This window comes from Crotalus tigris, unplaced genomic scaffold (genome assembly GCF_016545835.1).
Source record: "Crotalus tigris isolate CLP2741 ecotype Arizona unplaced genomic scaffold, ASM1654583v1 scf7180000021202.270236883:394553, whole genome shotgun sequence".
Lineage (NCBI taxonomy): Eukaryota > Metazoa > Chordata > Lepidosauria > Squamata > Viperidae > Crotalus > Crotalus tigris.
In genome coordinates, this window is record NW_024098394.1 from 368,329 (window position 1) to 384,479 (window position 16,151).

The window sequence follows — 16,151 nt, forward strand, 5'->3', positions numbered from 1 at the left end:
ATGAAGTGACAGTGCTAGAAAATATATATGCCAGTAGAAGTCTACAATAGTTGCAAACCTTTACTGTAGCATATTGATGTAACATAATACATTACGTTTTGCTGGAATAAGAAATAACTCCCTTCACTTCCATTAAAGGCTACTTTAAACCTGTATCAGGTTTAAACGTTAACTATCATCCCTCTATCCCAGGAATCCTGGGAATTATTGTTGGGAGAAGAGGGAAAGACATTAAGAATTCTGTATGGGTTATTTTTGCCAGATAATAGAAATTTACATTCCACGGGGAAAGCTATGGCTATGGCATAAACTTATTTTAAATGTCAAGGTGAATGTATCTCTAGTCACATTATTGGTTCTTTTATGTTTTTTCTTTAGCAGGGAACAACCTTAAGGTCACCAGCCCAAGATCATTCAACCTTCAAAGCCCCTCTCTGACTATTATTGCTAAAAAACAAAAATCAGTGGCACAGATTTTCTTTTATTTTGAGGTGGAAAAAGTTAAAATCTGACAATAAGCCTTAAAATGGGCTCCCCCTTTAAAAAAAATTGGGGAGGGCTTCCAAATTCCTCCAAACCTGGCTACTATATAGGTATGATTTGGGCAATATCATTTCATGGTCTTCAGACTTCATTACAAAATTTTAAATATTGGCAGCATATCTTGGCCACCAAAATTTGGCTCACTACTATGGTAGGAGATAGAGTGAGAAAAGGGGATCTTTAATATTTTTCTTCTTGCAATTCCAATCCAAATAAATAGCATTCTATCCTACAGCTACTATTTTCAGGAAAGCTGATTTTAGTATTCATAATGGTTTCTTCTTAATGAAAATAGCAGACATAAGAAAAATAATCCAAACTGAAATCAAGATGGAACGTAAATAATAAAAGCCTCCCTTTGATACTCCACCTTCAGATAACAGCCTCTGTTTTTGAGTTAGGGGGGTGAAAGCATGCCAGAGTTAAGTAATAAATAGTATGGTAATTATAATCCTTTTATAGCCATACTCCAGAATAGGACCATCAGATCTGGCCTGCAAACATCAGCAAAATTCCTGGATGGCAGAGAATGACTGGACAGCCATTTGTCCGAAATGGTATAGGGTTTCCTGCCTGAGCAGGGGGTTGGACTAGATGACCTCCAAGGTCCCTTCCAACTTTACTATTATTATTATTATCTCTTTGTTGCCATCTACTGGTGTCATAAATAATTCAAGGTGTGTTCTTATTTTATTATTTTATAGAGTAGAAGGCTATTTATTTTATGTATTAGTAAAGCAATTAATAATTATTTTATGAGAAGAACATGATCAAGTACAATTTGGACCTCCTCCCTCCCACCCCAATTTGGATGAATGACCCAGTTCATAGGGATATATTTCGATTACATCATCTTAGAGCAGGGATTCCCAACCCCCAGTATGTGGACTGGTACTAGGCCATGGCATGCCAGCAACCGGTCTGCACAAACAAGCAAAGCCCATTCGCTGGATTCAGGCAGCACACAAAACCACCTCCGGTCCACAGAAAAATCTCTCTCCGCATAACCAGTCCCTGGTGCCCAAAAGGGTGGGGACCTCTGTCTTAGAGTGTCCCCCATTGAGAGTAGCATTAGAATGGCACAATATTTTATTGACTGTATCTTAGAGATCATGTTTTAAAAAATTTTCCTGAGGATAACAACCCTTTTTAATTTAGTTACACTGATGTGTGGCCACAGACAAAAAGCCTTAAGTCATATTCATTATATACCATCAGATTTTCTCTTTTTCTGTGTCTTTCTCCCTTGTCAGTGCATCCTTTGAAAATAATTTGGAATATCCTTGGACCAAATGTAAACACACACTTCCTCCCTTTGCTATTAATGAAAGCAATGCCACTTTTTTAGATTATTACACAACACTGTAAAAAGAGGGGCAACTTTAAGAGTCCAATCATTGACAATAACTGCTTTCAAGAATAGCAGAGAGATGCTGTACTCAGTGAGATCCAAAGCATGTATTCACATATATGTATATATGTGTGAGTACATACATATATAAGCTTGATATAACATGAAACAATCCAAATGTATATATTATTAGTGAAGTATAATTGATTTCCTAGAAGCTGTAGAAACAATCTGGTTTCTTTATTAAATAGTTTGGTAGCAAACTTCTTCATAGCTCAAATCCCAGGCTTTCATTTTTAAGGAGGGATGCATGAATAGATCTAACTTTTTCTGTGCAGTGAGGGATGATCATAACTAATCAAATGTGAGAGGGTGGGTGTAATGGAGGTGTGTACCATCTCCTCAAGATTCAGTTCACACGATGGGATTTACTTTATGGGTGGCATGCCTATTTAACATTCAATAAAAAAATGGATTGGGCTTTTAAATCTCATATCTTAAGAATTTCTTTACTTAGGATTTGGAGAAAATATTATAAAAGTGATTTCAAAGTACCATTATGGGCTATACCTTGGCATGCGATAGAAGCAATAAAAAGAGGGGTTAAAATGGATATGGTGTCTTACAGACAGTTACTTAAATGGGATGGACAAAACTGGCAATTAAAATCACGGGAAGAGTTAGCACAAGAAAACTTTATTTATTCTTGGTTCCAATATAGGCAATTACTAGACAGATGGAAGATGGATTGTAAGGTGGGTTTTCTTAGAGAAGATGAAAATCTTATTAAGCAAGTGAAGGATTCAAGACAAACCCACATTAAGAGAATTTATGCGGTTTTAGTTGAATTGGATTCAGAAACGGAACTAATTAAAGACTGTATGATTAGATGGGCGCAGAATTTTGGTGAGCCAGTCTCATTCGACACCTGGGAAAATATTTGGGTGAGAAATGTCAAATTTACACAAGCACAGAACTTAAGGGAGAATTTTTATAAAATGTTTTATAGATGGCACCTTGATCCACAAAAAATGTCTTATATGTACCCTGACGTGCAACCCAAATGTTGGAGATGTGGTTATAAGGAGGCTTCCTATTATCATATTTGGTGGTCATGCAGAGAGATAAAAGCATTTTGGATCAAAATATGGTGGAATATCCAGAGAATTTTTAGAAGGAGGGTAAAATTTACTCCGCAATTATTTTTGTTAGGTATTGTTATAGATTGTGATACAAAGGAGGTTGTATTGATGTTAAATTTGATTACAGCCGCCAGGCTGTTAGTAGGACAATATTGGAAGAAGGAATCTTTGCCTACATTGCAGGAATGGTTTCTTAAAGTAGCTCATTTGGCGGAAATGGCAAAGATTTCGGCTTTCTTAAAGCAACAAACGCAAGAGAAGTTTTTTGCTGTTTGGGATAAATGGATAAAATTTATACAATTTAGATTGGGTATACAAAAATATTATATAGTTTTTTCATAAGTTTTATTTTCATATATATTATAGATAAGCTTTTTATATATATTAATATAAAGTTCTTAATTTAATTTTTATTTTTATTTCTTAAGCCTATATTCTGCTCTGGGAAGCTCAGGGGGGGGAAGGGAGGGTTTTTTTTTGGGGGGGGGAGGGGTGGGGGATGGGGGGGGTTTCTTATATATGTATTGTTTAGTTTTATTTTTTTGTATATGTTGTCTCTTGTTTTGTATTCTTTTTTCTTTTTTGTAAAATTCATAAAACTTTTAATAAAAAAAAAAAAAAAGATTCAGTTCACACTTTTGATAATGTCACCTACCAATTCAGTTACATACAGTGAGTTTATTATCCCAAAGTGCTCTTAGTGTGAAAGCTTGCGTTTATCATATCACTGAAAACTCAGGATACAGAACAATACAGTGCTTTGATTTAATCTGTAAATCTATAGTATTTACATAACTGAAAATAGAAACTTTAGCATATAATTATTTGCTGAAAATTACCTTCAAAGCATCTGTTGCAAAACTTGATATGACACAGTTGAACTCATGGGTTTTCATTTATTTGTTTGTTGTCTTTAAATCATTGTTAATTCATGATAACTGCCTGGGTTAGTCCCTTATGTTTTCTTGGCAATATTTTAGAAATGTTTTTCCATTGTCTGCTTCCTAGGACAGAGGAAAGGAGTGACTGGCCTAGGTCGCTCAGTTGTATTTGTGCCCAAGGCAGATCTAGAATTCACAATCTTTCAATTTTTATCCTCAAGAGCCATGGTGACACAATGGTTAGAATGTAGTATTGCAGGCTAATTCACTGCTCATTGCCAGGAGCTCAATCCTGACTGACTCAAGGTTGACTCAGCCTTCCATCCTTCCGAGGTTGGTAAAATGAGAACCCAGATTATTGGGGACGATATGCTGACTCTGTAAACCACTTAGAGAGGGCTGTAAAGCACTATGAAGCAATATATACGTCTAAGTGCTATTGCTATGCCCTACTGACTATGTCAAACTTGCTCCCATTATTTCTTATAATGGCTCCCAATAAACAATTATCAGTCCAGAAAAGGAGTAATTGGATTGCTGATTCTCATATAGATCACCCTATTACTAAGTGTGCTAAAGTGAAATTGTTGACTGAAATATCAAGAAAGTTCATGTGAAATAAAAGTTTCATCCCAAGCTAATTTTATGCTGCAACTCCTTGCCAAGATATTTTGCACTAAGTAATATTCAAACCCTGTTAAATTTGCTACTCAGTCTTCATTTAAAGCATCAGACTAGGAGATAGAGCAGATATATTTAAAGCATTCTGGCTGGGGAATTCTGAGAACTGAAGGTCACATACCTTACAGTTGTTGAGACTAACATTGCTCTAGAACAGTGGTTCTCAGCCTTTTTAATGCAACGACCCCCAACCAGTCATAAGTCGAGGACTACTCAACCGGTCGTAAGTCGAGGACTACTCAACTGGCGCAGCACCGTTTGCAGAATGGGACTTTTGGCAGGCTCAGCAGGGCAGAGACAGCCTGGACAATTCCTATTGGCTTTTGAAAGCCAATAGAATTAGACTCTATTCAAGAAAGTCTATTCTATTGGCTTTCAAAAGCCAATAAAATAAAAGGGAGTAGCACAGCTAAGGAAAAGGGGAAAAAATGGCGGACTGTGTTGTTTGGCGACCCCTGTGAAATGGTCGTTTGACCCCAAATGGGGTCCCGACCCACAGGTTGAGAACCACTGCTCTAGAAGGTATGAATAACACAGAGACACTGGTAATATTAAATCAAGCAATGAAAAAATATGTAGAGTTAAAAGATAAAGAGAGAAGCAATTACAGTAGAGAGCATATTAGTATAGGAGACCTTTTATCTCTTTCCTAACATTTTTTAATATACTTTAAACAGCATGGCGTGGTGCTCATCCTAAATATATGGTGTGCATGTGTGTGTGTATAAGCTCTGTTTTCCTTGTTCAGAAAACAAGCAATATGAAAAGGAAATAATCATACTATTAAATGTTAGCTCAAAATTCTCTTATCAATGAAGTGGTATACCATGAGTGGTATCTTTTTCAAAGGAAGCCAGACTTCTGTTGGCTATTAAAATAATTTAGCTAGAAAGGGGCATGTATTGATAAAATAAAGTTTATAATTTAACTGGCAATTATACAGAAACATCCCTCAATGGTCTAAGCTCAAAAAAATGATACAGCAACAGCCAAATAGCTTGCCATTTCTCCTGCTGTTATGTGTGTTTCAATATTGTATGTTTAGGCTTTTAAAACTTACTCCTATTTGAGTATGAGTTTAGTATCACATATTCCATGATTCTTGTGGAAAAATAAAGCCTTAAAAAAATAAAGGGCTTTTACGAAATTCCATGGGTGAAAGAGAGATTATTATTTTTGCGCAAAAAGGTTCAGAAGTGATTTAACAATCAACAAATTTCTGAACAAGGGGGAGGGTCTAAACTAAAGCTTTATAGGTTTCTTTTTCTCAGGAACAAAGGAAGCATAGATGGAATCTTACATTGTATATGGAATCTACTTTTGTGTAACATTCAGATAGTTTCTCACACGTTAGCTCCATTTCTCATGGGAATACAATGAAGGAAGTTTTTATTTTTATACAATGTTTCTAAATATGCATTAGGTCATTCACGTACTGTTAATACAGCTTTTGGCTAACACAGCTCTCTTTCAGAGATTATGCAGACACATGATTTTTGCTTTTAGTGATTTTTTCATTATTATTATTATTATTATTTTACTTTATTCTTCTTTATTCTATGTTATTCTATTTCTTTCCCACTTTACTCCCCCCTTTTGGAAGTTTTCCAGCTTAAACTTCCATTATTCTACCTCTGATTCTGGATCTCCTGAAGGTACCATTTTATATTCCCATTAAAAACTTTACATTTAATTAAACGACAATTTTGGTGGCCATCCATGAAAAAGGACATAGAAAGTTATGTAGCCAGTTGTCCAAAATGTGCCACGGCAAAGAGGTTGCAAGGGAAATTGCCAGGACTATTGCAAACAGTGGCAAGTCCCTCAGCCCCCTGGAGAGAAATAGCCATGGATTTTATAGTGGAATTGCCAGAAAGCAATGGGAATACTGTGGTCTGGACGGTCACGGACTTGTTTTCCAAACAGGTGCACTTTATCCCTTGCCAAATGATTCCCACTGCAAAAGCCTTAGCAAAACTTTTCATCCAGCACATTTACAGATTGCATGGGGCACCCCAACACATCATCTCTGACAGGGGGGTGCAATTTACGTCTGCATTTTGGAAGGAATTTTTGTCCCTCTTAGGAACCACTCAGGGACTGACATCTAGCCACCACCCACAAGGAAATGGGGCCACTGAAAAAATGAACTCCGTACTTAAGCAATATTTAAGATGTTTTCTTAGTTTCCAGCAAACCGAGTGGGCAGACTTACTCCCTTTTGCAGAAGTTGCCTACAATAATGCAGTCCACTCCAGCACAGGTTACACTCCTTTTCAAGTAGCCACCGGTCAAAGTTTCAACCCCATGCCAGAGTTAACCCCAAACGAACCAGCGATCCCTTCACTGAAAGAATGGATGAAAAAATTACAAAACACTTGGCCAATAGTTAGAAAAGCACTAGATGAAGCTAGGCAGGCATACAAAGCACAAGCCAATAAAAAAAGGGTTGAGCCTACACCATTCATTATAGGAGAAATGGTGTACTTATCTACAAAATACCTAAAGTCCCTACAGCCCTGTAAAAAACTTGGACCAAAATATATAGGACCTTTTCCAATTAAAAGAATCATAAATCCAGTAACAGTAGAATTAGAATTACCCAAAAATCTCAGGCAAATACACCCAATTTTTCATTGCAGCTTGCTGAAAAGAGAGCATCAGTCACCTCTACGGCCAAAAATCCCCCCACCACCACTCCAATCATGGTAGAGGGCGAACAACACTTCGAAATAAAGGAAATCCTTGATTCTAGGAGATATCATGGAGCAACTCAGTACCTAGTTGCCTGGAAACACCTCCCTCCCTCACAAAACGAGTGGGTCCATAAACGTCATGTCAGAGCCCCGAAGCTATTGAAGAAGTTTCACACAGAGTATCCTAACAAGCCTGACTAAATTTATATACTTTTGTTTTCTTTCAGGTGGATCTCTCTTATTTTTAAGAGGGGCCGGATGTCAGAATCCAATATATTTCATCTTTAATTATCAAATATAGAAACTCACAATTCTGCCTTCTCTGGATTCTGCCATAAGAGGGAGAGAAGGGGGAGAACAAAGGGGCTTTATGGCCCTCACTTCCTTCAGTATACTTCTAAGGAGCTGAATGCTGAATGTGTGTTTATTGTAACCTCAAAGCGTTAGCACCAAAGAACCTTACCATAACAAAGAAGGTTATTTGCCTTTCATGTAGTTTATCTGAAGTCTCCATCCAGACGGAAGAAAGAAAAAAGGGGGTGGAATTGTGATGCCTGAAACTATCACTGGAAGGGGGGGTTGATTGGGTGGGACTACTGGGGAACCCCTTAAAACCTTGAATGGGAGGGCTTGGACCCCAAGTCCTGTCTAGCACGCCTGCAACCACTTCTTCTTAATAAAGGATTCCTGTTGGAAGAATTATTCCAAGAGTTCTGTCTTCTTAAGATGCAAAGTGGGGTGGGTCCTTACACTAACATTGTTTCATGTTTTGCTGTTAATTGGGCTGTACTTTCTGAGATCCTCCGAATCATGGCTATAAGACATGGGAGCAAGCAAGGAATTAAAATACATCCTAGAATTAACAAGACTTTCAGGCCTACAAACCTTCATAGTTATAGCAGCATTGTTAATTCCAGGATCCATAGCAGTGGTCTCATTGGTTCTAGACCACCATTTACCATTTTCCCATGTCCTTTTGCATAGGAGGTCACCTACTGCTACACAAGATTCTGTTTTGTTTCTTGAGTAACATACATGTCCTACCAAGTTGGAAGTGGGACCCCAATCACCATCTTTCCCACTTGTATAGGTTAAATTATTATTTTTAGACATTTCTAGTACCTTGGTATAATTTAACTCTTATGCTTCCCACGGCCACTTTTCTCCCATGTTTGTTCCACCACACACAAAACAGTTAGACACGCCTAAAGTATGGGCAATGTCTTCTGCTAACTTAACAAAGGTATTGGTTACATGTCTAGGTACTTCAGGAATATATAGGTTCTCCATTTCCTCATAATATGACCAAAATAATGATTTTTGTTCTGGTCTTTTGGTTGCAGTTATAATTTTGACTTCTATTTCTGACATTGGGTCATAGCCATTTGTATCTATTCCTATCCCAAACATCCATTTCTTACTTTCCCACCTATTCTGTTCTAGGAACCAACTGCCATTCTTGACTGTGAGAGTCACCAAATTACAGTTATCTGTTCCACAGGAATTTGCTTTTGTTTCATTCTTTTCAAACAAAATGTGGTCTATCTCTTTTTGGTCTTGGGTATGCCACTTAATACATGACCACCACTTACATTTGACCGCACATCCATCTGGTGGGCACAAGTACTTATGTTTTGGGATAAAGTTGTGAATATTACTGATCCCTCCACAACCATATGTTGGAGTCCAATAATTAGCTGCTTTGCAAACATCAAAGGTGACGCTAAAACTGGAGTGTGGATTGGATTTCCATTGGGAGATCCCTAAGAGTGCCTGGTCCTTATAGCTAGTTCTTGTTCTATGTGTTTTGATTTGTAAGGCCCAACGATCAGGATCAGACTTCGGGTTATAACACTGATATTGGACACCTTTTCTAGAAAATTTATATGTAGTTCTATTGTGTGTACAAGAGTCAGGAGAACTATCTTGGCACCCTTCTGGTTTAACTGTATGGTAAATCAAAGTCTTGGTTATCTAGTTTCCTTGTTTTGTAGTTTTGACAACCTTGGTTTCCCTGTGTTTCTGCTCTTTCTTGGTGTGTGCTACTCAATAATTCTTTATTAGAGGGTTTCTGCATTATGACCTCTTGTGTAGCCATTGTACTGATTTGTGTAGGAATGTGTGTATATTAAATAATTAACAAATGAATCCTCATATCTTCCACCATGCGTAGAGAGACAGCTTCCTGGGGTGTCTCAGCAAGGTTGTTGATCACACCGTGTCTTGGGAACCCGTTTGTGTATTTCTTGTAAATTTCAACACCAAAGGCTTGTCAGTCTTGTCCATCTTGTAGGTCACCGAATCTGCAGGTGCTGCTGCTTTCACTCTACTCCAATGGATCCAAGACTTTCCTTCCAAGGTTTTCACTGCCAAAGGAGAACACATGACAACAGTATACAGTCCTTTCCATCTTGGTCTCAAGGGATCTGATTTCCAGTTCTTTACCCACACTCTATCTCCTGGCTTAACTAGGTAACTGTGCTGACTCAACAGTAGAAGTTTGAGAAACTATTGCGTAACCAGAGTATCTACATCCTTTATCCATAAAGCTAGAACCATCAGTAAACCATTGATAGTCTGGATTATGCAAGGGTTGGTCTGTAAGGTCAGGTCTGCAAGAATATTGTAGTTCTATTGTTTGCATGCAGTTATGAACAGGTTTGGTTGAATCAGGAATTGGCATTAGAGTTGCTGGGTTTAAAGTTGAGCATTGTTGCAGTGTAACTTGTGGATTTTCTAATAAAAAGGCCTGTATTTTATGCATTCGTTGATTACTTATCCATAAATGTCCTTTATTGTCAATGATTGTCTGCAAGGCATGACTAGTATAAACAGTCACTGGAGCTGAAAAGGTTAACTTGTTTGCCTCCTGCAGTAATAGCATAACTGCTGCTAGAATTTTTAAACATTGGGGCCAGCCTTGTGAAGAAATGTCCAGGTGTTTTGACAGATAAGCGACAGGGTGGTTCCAACTTCCCTGTTTTTGGGTAAGGACCCCTAAAGCTACATTTTGTCTTACATCCACATAAAGTGAAAATGGCTTAGATATATCAGGTAGTCCTAGGGCGGGGGCTGTGGTGAGAGCCTGTTGCAATTGTCTCATTGCTTGGGTTTGTTCCTCTTGCCACAAAAGAGGTTCTTTTTCTGGTCCCCTTAAAGCTTGGTACAATGGTTTAGCTGTGAGAGCGAAGTTAGGAATCCAAATTCTACAGAAGCCTGTAATTCCCCAAAAGGCTCTAACTTCCTGTTTTGTTTGTGGGATGGGAATCTGTAACACAGCTTGCTTTCTCTGGGGGCCCAAAGTTCTTTGTCCTTGTGAAAGTTCATAACCTAAATACATTACAGTCTCTTGAACTAATTTTGCTTTCTTTTTGGATGCTCTATAACCACAGTCTTGTAACAATTGGAGCAGTCTGGATGTGTTTTCAAAGCAATCCTCCCTGCTTTGGCCAATTACTAAAACATCATCGACATATTGAAGGCAACAATCCTCTTGTCTGACTAACTTCAGATAAGCAAGATCTTGGGCTAGGGCTTGACTAAAGCAAGTTGGCGAATTTTTAAATATACGGCTACCACAAGGCTTTGAGTCTTATTTGAGTTTCTCCAGATACTCCCTGAATTTGAATAGTCTGCTTTGATTGCTTGCCAATAGATTTATTTAGGACAGATCTGGTGGCTCCCGTGTCAACTAGCATCGGGACAACCTGTCCTCCCACCTGTATTTTAACAATGGGCTCTGGGGGTGGGGCGATAGAACCCTGTCCTCTTCAGTCTTCTCATTCCATGTCAGCTAAGCCAATCATGTTTTCTTTTCTTTCCTCTGTCTGATTGGGATAAACTGGATGCCCTCTTTCTTTAAAGCTCTTTCTGAAACCTCTCTGGAAAGTCCCTCTAAATCCTCTTCCTCTCCCTTTTCCATACTGGTGAGATTGTCCCCTGGGTTGGCCATTCCTCTGGGGGGCACTCCCTTTGCCAGTGTCGTCCTTGTTTACAGATGGCACACTGATTGGGTCCTAGGCATGTTCCTCCCAATGCCACGGCTAACATTTCAACTTTCTTTTTTTCTTTCTTTTTGATCTGATTTGTGTTTCTCCTCCCTGTCACAGTTACGGAACATATTGTAGCATTGAAATATTAGTGTTATCTGGTCCAGGAACCAACACTTCTCTTAGAGGGGCTATATTTTCTTCTGTTTTCATTTCTAACTTGCTTCTGGTTCGGCTAGAAACAGTTTTGTTTTCTTCAAAGTTATTCAAGCTTTTATCTGTTTCTTGAAGGGATCCAGCTGTTGCTAATTTTCCTTCCTCACCGGCTTCTGGCTGAAATTGGGCTTCTCTTTCAGGCAGAGGGGGTGGAATTTCCTGATTTATTCTCCCTTCTTCTCTTCTAGGAACGTAGGGGGGTGGTCTGGCAATTTCCTCCCTATCTTCCTGGCTGAAAATCTTAGCTTTTGTTTGAGGCTTGGCTTTTTGGCTTGCCAAATATATCTTTGCACATTCTATCTGACATTTTGTTAACCATCTCGGTCTTTCTGCAATGTTGATTTTGCATTGGTCAATGTAGGGGTACTGGTCCCAATAACCATTTCCAGTCACAATTTGATGAACCCGTGCAACGAGTTCGGGATTCGCCGATCCCATTTTGGGCTACCCTACGCCCAGGGCAGTCCACTCAGATTCACAGAATCTTTTTAACATGGCTGGATTTGGTTTTGGATCTCCATAATCCCTAGAAAAACCCTTTTTGAAATTCTTTAACATGCACTGGAATGGCGTCTGGTCAACGCTCTCCTTTGACTTTTTTTCCACCCATCTCTCTAATACACTACCATCGATCACTCAAGCATGAGCTACAATTGTTTAACCTCCCACACAATCCTGCTATTGAAGGCTTAAGGACGACACCTTTGCCTTCTAAGGGGTGATTAATCCCTTCTCCCAATCCAAAAGGGATCAGGTTTTTTCCTTGTTTTACAATACTTGCCTGCAGGCGTTTTTCAGACTCCTTTGTTGATTTAAGACCTGTCTGTCACCCTCATGGATCCTTAGACAGGAATGCTTCGCTGATGGGTTAATTCCCTTTCCTCCCGTCGAGTTCTCCCTGTAGTCAAGAGCTACGGAGCCGGCTTTGGAGCTGTCGTCATTTAGGAGAGGGGGCCCCACCAGGGCAATCCGTCTTGGAAGGTTAAATCCTTTTTCTTAAAAGCCCTTAAAAATATCCCTGCAGAGTTGCCATAAATCTTGTGGAAAAATAAAGCCTTAAAAAAATAAAGAACTTTTACGAAATTCCGAGGGTGAAAGAGAGTTTTTTATTTTTGCGCAAAAGGTTCAGAAGTGATTTAACAATCAACAAATTTCTGAACAAGGGGGAGGGTCTAAACTAAAACTTTATAGGTTTCTTTTTCTCAGGAACAAAGGAAGCATAGATGGAATCTTACATTGTATATGGAATCTACTTTGTGTAACATTCAGATAGTTTCTCACACGTTAGCTCCATTTCTCATGGGAATACAATGAAGGAAGTTTTTATTTTTATACAATGTTTCTAAATATGCATTAGGTCATTCACGTACTGTTAATACAGCTTTTGGCTAACACAGCTCTCTTTCAGAGATTATGCAGACACATGATTTTTGCTTTTAGTGATTTTTTCATTATTATTATTATTATTTTACTTTATTCTTCTTTATTCTATGTTATTCTATTTCTTTCCCACTTTATGATAAATCCACAAATGTTATCCTAGCTAGAATCTGATGCATTTGTCACTGAATATAAAACCAGCCATTGTTATTGCTCATACAACATTCACATGTCGAGGTTCTGTACCTCAAGAATGACAATGATCACGGATGACAGTACACACACAACACAACATATATGCATTGAGCATATAGAACACTAATAAAGCTTTGGGAATCTCAGCAGAGTTATCACTTAATACAAAAAAGCAATTTTACATTTGCAAATTGTGGGTGGGCAGTATTGTTCTACTAGGGCTGTCATCTACCTATTAAAAGATGTGATCATAGTCAACAGTTGCCAGCTTTTGTTTAACTGAGGCTATAATGTCATTCAGAATACAACAGGATTTTCTACTGTGTAATATTTATGGGAATGGGTGAAAAGTCCAAACAAATTGTCCTTAAGAAATAAAATAAGCAATGAATATGACTATTGTGTTCTATTACTTGTCTCCCAGAGCATTTGTTCATTGGGATGATCCTCCTAAAAATGATGGATGTCTAAATATAATATGTTTTTAATAAATCTTTTATTAAAAAAGATAGAAAACCTCAGTTTAGTTGATGCAATGTAGCCATTAGCAAATAAGCCATTGTTTGAGCAATGTGGTGGAGCTAAGGTAACATACAACATACGACTGACAATCTTTGCTGGCATGGCGAGTTTCTAGCTGTTTCGGAACTGTTGGTGAGACTGTTAAAAGTCGTTGGTGCTGTTTGAAATTGTTCTGCCAGCAGCAAGATCTGACTGCTGGCCCAGTGACGGATTCTATTGCAAATAAGGGCTGTTTCCAAAGGAGGCAGAGGAGGAGAGGTCCCGGGGCTTATGGAGCGAAGGAACTGAATGAGGCTGTCGGCAGGCCCAAAAGATGGGAGAGAGGCTTTTAGAGGAGTTGGTGGCAGCGGCAGCATTCTCCAGGGGCGAAAAGGAGTGAGGCCTCTTTAAGGAAAAGGTGGAAGAGACAAGATCAGAAAAAGAAAAGGAGGCAAGGTTGTCATGCAGGAATACAAGCTAATTTGAGGGATAATCCACATGGAGCTCCATTTCCATCTGTCCTGTTTGCCATCGTTCGCTCCCTAGAGACTAAAATGGAAGATTTGAAACTTAAGCTGGCCACAAACAAGGAGTGTATATCGGAGGTGGTGATCGTTTGAGAGCTGTATGTAATGAAATTTCATTTTGATGTATGCCAATTGGTGTTAAGGTAGAATAATATAGAATAATGTGAAATAATAATAATAATAATAATAATAATAATAATAATAATAATAATAATAATAATAATAATAATAGGAAGAAGAAGAAGAAGAAGAAGAAGAAGAAGAAGAAGAAGAAGAAGAAGAAGAAGAAGAAGAAGAAGAAGAAGAAGAAGAAGAAGAAGAAGAAGAAGAATAAGAAGAAGAAGAAGAAGAAGAAGAAGAAGAAGAAGAAGAAGAAGAAGAAGAAGAAGAAGAAGAGAAGAAGAAGAAAGACCTCTTCCTCAGGAAGAACAAAACCCTCTAACTAAAGAAATAAAAGAATTGAAACAAAGAATAACTGAGCATCTAGAACAGCACAAAAACAACAGAATAAGGCTGCCTGCATTGAAGCTTGTTTCAAAGAAACAGCTAGCACAAGCATTAAAAGATGCAAATACTGCAATAGCAAGTATAAGCACCAATTCACTGCAAGAAACAAACCAACTAATGTACAGCACAGCTGCAGTTATAACAGAATACCTGGGATGCAAAATCAACAAAGAAGAAAAACAAACAAACAGTGCACCAGAAAAATGGAAGGTTAGACTAGAAAATAAGATCAGCAAGTTAAGATCACATGCAAGCAAGCTAGAACAGATGAAAGAAAAGAAGCTGAAGAACAAGAAGACCAAAGAATACCTAATCAAGAAATACCACTTAGAAACAAGGAAGATCAAGGAAGCACTGGAAATAATAAAGCAACAAATAACAGCTATAGCCAGGAAAATCAGTAGATATGAAGCTCGAATTGCAAACTATAGGCAGAACCTCCAATTTCAATCCAATCAGAAACGTTTCTACCAATCCATCAATGGAGAAACTGCAAGGAATCAGTCAGTACCTGACAAGGAAGAAACAGTGCAGTTCTGGAAGCAGATATGGGATAACCCAAAGAAATACAACAAGGATGCAGCTTGGTTAAAAGAGGTGGATGCAAATAAAACAGAAGTTGAAATGAAAGAACTAGTAATAACAACAAAAATGGTAGAAAAAAGAGCAAAGAAAATCAAAAATTGGTCAGCACCAGGTGAAGATGAACTGCATGGGTTTTGGTTGAAACATCTAACTGTTATACACCCACTCATTGCCAAGCAGTTCAACAATATACTACAAGGAGGAGAAATTGAAAAGTGGCTAACAACTGGGAAAACCTACCTAATAATGAAAAATCCAGCAAAAGGGGCAACACCAGGTAACTACAGGCCAATTACCTGCTTACCAACAACTTTCAAATTACTAACTGGTGTAGTAGCTGATGCAGTGCAACAGCATCTAGTTGAAAACAATCTCTTTCCACCTGAGCAGAAAGGAAACCGCCCCAATAGCAGAGGAACAAAAGATCAACTCTAATAGACAAAATGATCTTGGAAAACTGCAAGAGAAGGAAGACCAACCTGAATGTGGCATGGATTGACTACAAAAAGGCATTTGACTCTCTGCCACATGACTGGATAATCAAGTGCCTAGAAATAACAGGAGTCAGTAGAAACATCAGAAAATTTGTGCAAAGATCGATGGCACAATGGAAGACACAGTTGCAGATCAATGGTGAGAGACTGGGAGAGGTTAATATCAAGAGAGGAATATTTCAAGGAGATTCATTATCACCATTACTATTTGTTATTGCACTGTTTCCTCTGTCAACAATACTGAATAACTCAGGACATGGCTGTCAAACATCAAAAACATCTGCCAGACTATCCCACCTCCTTTATATGGATGATCTGAAGCTGTATGGAAAAACATCATCTGAAATAGAATCGCTGCTCAACACTGTCCGTATATATAGCCAAGATATTGTAATGGAGTTTGGCTTGGACAAATGTGCCACACTTACTATCAAACAAGGAAAAATAGTGAAAACTGAAGGAA